The following is a 6,438-nucleotide window of genomic DNA, read 5'->3' on the forward strand; positions in this document are numbered from 1 at the left end:
TAGTTGAGATCTCCAGCTATAAAATGCCTCTTCACACTCTTTCTTTACTCCACATTTATGCAACATGTCTTTTTTGCCATTTCAATTACTTCGCTGGAACATTTTATTCTTGGTTTGCTTATTTTATAAAAATCTTAATATATGTTATTTTATACGAGATCTGAAGAGTTGTTTGTTTGGATGTATATTTTTATAACATCTCGGTTCATATAAGTCATTTATCAAATCCGAATAAAAGTTTTTCATTAAGTTGAACTTTATGAAGAATTTTGTATAAATATTATATGTGTAAGAACATTTAATTATAATTGTCAATTTATGTGAATACTTTCTTTAAATAAAAGTTTAAGTTATGAAAATTTGTTTAATTTATAATAGGCTAAAGTTCAGGGGGCTTTTCATAAAAGGGTATATAGGGGTTAAGTTTTATAACTTTGGTCATGTTATATGTTACTAGGTGTGAAACTTGTGTATTACACGGATTTATAAAAAAAGTTTAATATAAAATTATAAGCATTATATAGTTTTTAAAATAATAATTTTACATAAATACAAAGAATATAATAAATAAAGCAAGCAATAATTATAATTATCAACTTATGTGAACACTGTCTCGACATAAAAGTATAAGTTGTGAACATTTAATTTATACTGTAAGGGAGCATATTGTAATAAGGCTAAAGTTCAGGGTGCTTTTCACAAAGGGTATATAGGGGTTAAGTTTGAGAACTTTGGTCATGTTTTGATTGATTTCAGTTCATGCGACTGCGAGTGTGTGTTCATGAGCCGTGAAAGGAAAAGGAGTAAACAAATATTTGCATGATAAATTGGATAAAACTTGGATATCTAATGATGGATCAATTGCATAATAAAAGTAAATATCCAATAGATAAAAATAAAAATTAATGTTTAATTGGATCGGTTGACCAAGATTAAAATTGAATAAATTATAATTTCCTAATATTAATCTTATTTCTAAGATTGGTAAAACATTTTTTCTTATTCTTAATATTTAAATTAATATGTATTTTAGTTTTGTGCAGATAAAGTTCTGTGGGCTAGAGATTGAAGAAGATTTGAGCTGCTGTGGAATGGATCTGGGCTTATCTTGTTGCTGGGCTGGAAGGATCAAAGCTTAGGATGTTGCTGAGCTGGAGCAAAAGGGCTTAAGCTGGAGTAGACCAACACAAAAGAACCATTCTTGGACCGGACCCGAAAAAAGACCGAGAATGAACTAGTCTAAAACGAGACCGGACTGAAAAAAGACAAGTCCTAAAAATGACCGGACCGAAAAAAGATCGACATAAGACCGTCCAAGACAGTTTCGAGAAAAACTGAACCGTTCTGAGACCGGTATAGTATTTTTTGGGACTGGTCTCAGAACGGTATAGTATTTTTGGGACCGGTCTCAGAACAGTATTGTATCATTTTTGTATTAATCACGTATTTGTTGAAGGAAAAACTCAAAGTTGAAACTAAAAAAAACAATAAATATAGAAACCGGCCGAAAAAAGCTGAAAACCGAACCGAAAAAAGTGCACGAAAAAGACCGCGAGACCAGACAGAAAAAGATCGAGACTGGTCCCAAAAAAGATCGGACCGAAAGAGACCCGTCTGAAAAAAAAAAAAAAAAAAAAAAAAAGACCGACTTAAAATCGGATGGGACCGATCCGAAAAAAACCGGACCGCTACGAGACCAACTACAAAAAGACCGGACCGTTTCAAGGTCAACACGAGACTGGTCCAGGATCGCAAATGTGCAGGTCTAAGCTAGAGCTTCACGGGTCTAGTCTAAGTTTGGTGGATCCATTCATATACAATAAACGAACTTGTTCATTTGTCATTTGATTCCATAGATTCACAAATACATTCTTCTCTCTTTGCCTCGTTTTCTTTACTTTTGTTTCGTCTTTAGTATTTTGGGTTTACATAATGTAATGCCAATTAGGGCTTCATAAATCTATATCTATATTCTTATTATAGTGCAGCTGTTTTTTTTTTTTTTTTGTTAAGAGTTGATGTGTAACTATTCAGATTTAGCTAGGTGAATCACTTGTTTTGTAATCTCTTGAACATCTGAAGGAGAAACAAAGTTTGTAATATTTTTAGTATTAATTGGATTGGATCGGTCGGAAATATCAAATGTTCAATGGATGTTTGGATTAAATTGGCGGAATAATGACTTAAAATGATAACATATTTTTTGATTTACACACATTTAGTGATTGACTTTTATTTTTCTTTTGTCCATAATGAAACGACCCAAAAATACGACCCAAAATTTTCATTTTTCAATATAACCAAAAACCATAAATCTGAGTATCATATCATAAAACCACACACTATGTTTCTCAACCATAGTAAAAATATTGTGAGGAAAACTGTATCATAACTGTAACATATCCAAAATCAAGAAACTGAATCAACTCCCAGGATAAAAACTGAAGCTGTGGTGTGTGCGATGCCGTCATCCCGAGCTCTTCCCTTTGCTTGCGGAAGTACCTGAAACCAAAACTAAAACTGTAAACACGAAGCTTAGTGAGCTCCCCCAAACTACCACATACCATACAATACATATAAAACACATATTGGGCCTTGCCCACTGCATCGGACCGGAGTCCGGAACCAACTGCATCGGACCGAAGTCCAGAACTAGCTGCATCGGACCGAAGTCCAGAACTAACTACATCGGACCGAAGTCCGGAACTGACTGCATCGGACCGAAGTCCGGAACTACTCATCATAGCATGGCATAACACATATCAACTAACATAAACACACATACTGCATTCTGCATCGGACCATAGTCCGGAACATATAACACACAACGTGCTTGAATCACGGAGACATCAAGCATACTGAACTACTGCTTCGGACTGAAGTCCGGAATTGCTACTAACTAAACGGGCCGGCATTGTGGCCGTAGACCCGTGTCACACCCCAAAACCACAAACGGCGGAAACGTTCAGGGGTGTAGGACGTCATGTACAGTATCACAACAGTGTAATATAATAAACAAGCAACAACATCATCCATTGCATTATAAGTAAAGTTTTATACATGTGTGTTCTTTCATGGTGGTAAGACACCAAAAATATACAATCAAAAATAAAAGACGAGACTTGTCTGCTCCGTCTTCTCAAAACCTGGCCTCCGTACCTGTCTACTGGCGACCTGAGAATACAAGTTATTTTGAAAGAGAGTATTAGCTTTAAAGCTGGTGAGTTCATAAGTATATAAGTGTCATTGCTTTGTTTGTGAAAACCTGCTATGAATGCCATGAAAACCTTTAAGTGAAAATGTTGAGGTAAGTATGAAATCCCTAGAAAAACCCTTATTTTCTATAAGTATGAAGTGTAGTCTTCTACCAAGACCCAGTGTTTTGTATGTATGAAATGCAGTCTTCTACCAAGACCCGAATGTTTTGTATGTATGAAGTGTAGTCTTTTACCAAGACTCGAATGTTATGTATGTATGTAGTGTAGTCTTCTACCAAGACTCGAATGTTTTGTATGTATGAAGTGTAGTCTTCTACCAAGACCCGAATGTTTTGTATGTATGAAGTGCAGTCTTCTACCAAGACCCGAATGTTTTGTATGTATGAAGTGTAGTCTTCTACCAAGACTCGAATGTTTTGTATGTATGAAATGCAGTCTTCTACCAAGACCCGAATGTTATGTATGTATGTAGTGCAGTCTTCTACCAAGACTCAAATGTTTTGTATGTCGGAAGTGCAGTCTTCTACCAAGACTCAAATGTTATGTATGTATGTAGTGCAGTCTTCTACCAAGACTCAAATGTTTTGTATGTCTGAAGTGTTTTTCCTTTGTGTAGACTAGTACTAAAAGTGCTTAGTCTAACTCATCGTTTATGTGAATGCGTCACAAAATAGAGTAAACAGGAAAATATGATATGGTAAGTGTTGTCACTGGGTACTAGGACCAACACTACATCGCATGAAGCGAAAGATAGACCCTGAGGAACATCCGAAGAGTGTCCCCTCATCCCCTATAGCAGCAGCAGGATGGAAGGTGGGTTAGTCCCTGCATCGATCTCTTGACGTAGATCGTCAACTTAATGATCCTCCGAAGATTCACATCTCGTCCACTGTTGCAACAGCGGGCGGAGGGATAGTTAGTCCCGTCACTGACCACAAATCAAGTGACTACCTTAGACATCCGTAGACGCCATCTCTCACTGGCGCTAATCAGTGAGATCCGGAATGGTAAGTCCCGCTGAAAACATCCCCTCGAACGGGAATAGGAAAGACAATTTATACAGTAAATACAAATAAATCATCCTCTTAGATCTAGTTCAAGTATCCAAGGTAAGTAAGTACAGAATAATGTACTTATTAAGAAGTGTCCCTGTCTAGAATTCATGTAAGTGTGTTCCTGTAACAGGTAAGTATATGTAAACATATTCATGTATCATAGAATCCTAAGTACAGGTAATCATGTATCATGTAAGGCATTAGTATAGACTCATGAATGAACTGACTCTTGTTTGATATTCTCTGACTATCCCTATGATAGTTAACTGGAAAGTATGTTGTTGTTCAAGTAGATTTATGCAAGGTGTCTAGGAGCTTTGAACAATAATATAAGGTGACTTGAAGTCATTATACAATTCAAAACTAATACTTCTGTTGTCTAAGTATTTTAAGATAGAAAACCATTTCACGTGACTTCCTTTGAAATATGTGAAATCTACTGAGTGAAAACATAGTTATAAAATACATGAAACTGATTTAATAACATGTTTGTTTCTACTTGTATTCCCCCCCCCCCCCATTAAAGCATTTAAAATCCTTTAAAACATTGATTACGGGGTATGAACTCACCTGTAGTTGGTGATTGGAATGAACTGAACGGTATCGGATTGCTAGGTGTCAAGCGATGACTTGTGCACACACTACGATCCTAATGAACATATAATCACACATATATGCACTCAATTAGACACAAAGACTAATTGATAATGTTTAAGACATCTTAGATATAGATAACACTTTATGTAAGTGTTTTAAGCCGTAAGGACTCCATCTAAGCTATTGTGGGACAGGGTACTTGAGTTTAGGGTTTCCAAAAGGACCCCATATGAGATTTTACTCTCCATATACCATCACACATGGAGTTTACGGTTGTAAACTCTTGAGTTTACGGCCGTAAACTCCCAAACATGTGTGTTTGGTGTGTTTTGAAGTCCAATATGCTTTCTAGAATTATTCTAACCTAGTGGCTATGTTCTTGGAAGGGTTTAAGGCCTAGAAGTACTCCAAATAGGAGTTTACGGCCTAAAGGACATTTCCCTTTGGAGTTTACGGCCGTAAACTCCCTTGGGGTGAATCCTTGGTTGTTTTCAAGCCTCTTGTACTAGTGGGATGTGTTCTAGACTTTTAATCCTAGCATATGAAGGCATTAGGCACCACTTAGTGCCCTTTATAGGAGTTTACGGCCCAAGAACCATGTCTTGGCCGTAAACTCACTTGTTTAAGTGATTTTGGTGTGGTTTGGTCCTTCCATTTAGTGGGTACAATTTCTTGTAAAGGGCTAGGGCCTTAGGTGTCATTAAAACACCCTTTGTGACCATTTACATGGAGTTTACGGCCTAGGAGAGTTCTGGGCCGTAAACTCACTTTCTTTTGTGTCTTTTGAAGTGTTTAAGACCTTAAGCTACTTGGGGAATTAATCTAGATGCAAGCCTTAAAGTCCTTTAGTCCAAAAACCACCATTTAGCCCTTTGAAATGGAGTTTACGGCCTAAGAGAGTTCTGGGCCGTAAACTCCCAATCTTGGGTGGTTTTGTGTGTGATTTCATGTCCCTAATGTGATTACCTAATGTCCTAAGGCCTTATTCTAGTATCAATGTCGGTTTTGGCCTTGTTTCGGGAGTTTACCGCACAAGAACACCTTGGGGAGTAAACTCCTAAATCTCATGATTTAGCCCACTAAATCATGTTATAAGCATCAAATATGTAATCTAGCACTACTAGAAAGAGTTACTCACAATCTGGGATAAAAACCCGAAGATCCGTCAGAGAGAATATGGCTTTTCTCTATTTGGAATTGTGAATAATGAATTAAATAAATTCAGAAAACTATTTATAGTCCTGAAATATTTTGACAGAAAATATTTTTATTCTGAAACTTAGACTGTAACATCATGAAACTTGAAATGACCAAATTTCACAATCTCAGGAGCATCCACTCTCCTGATATCTCCTAAAGTGTAAACCCTAAGGTACACTAACTTGTTCGGAAAAGTCTGAAAATCATTGAAATTGGACTGACTTCCATTGAATAGATATTGTTCATACAAATGGAAATTTCGGGTTGTCACATCATCCCCCCGTTAGAAGGAATTTCGTCCCGAAATTAGAATGTAAGCAATTAAGAAATTACAAATAACAAAGTAAAAAGGTGAGGGTATTTCAGTT

Source organism: Lactuca sativa, chromosome 2 (genome assembly GCF_002870075.4).
Source record: "Lactuca sativa cultivar Salinas chromosome 2, Lsat_Salinas_v11, whole genome shotgun sequence".
Lineage (NCBI taxonomy): Eukaryota > Viridiplantae > Streptophyta > Magnoliopsida > Asterales > Asteraceae > Lactuca > Lactuca sativa.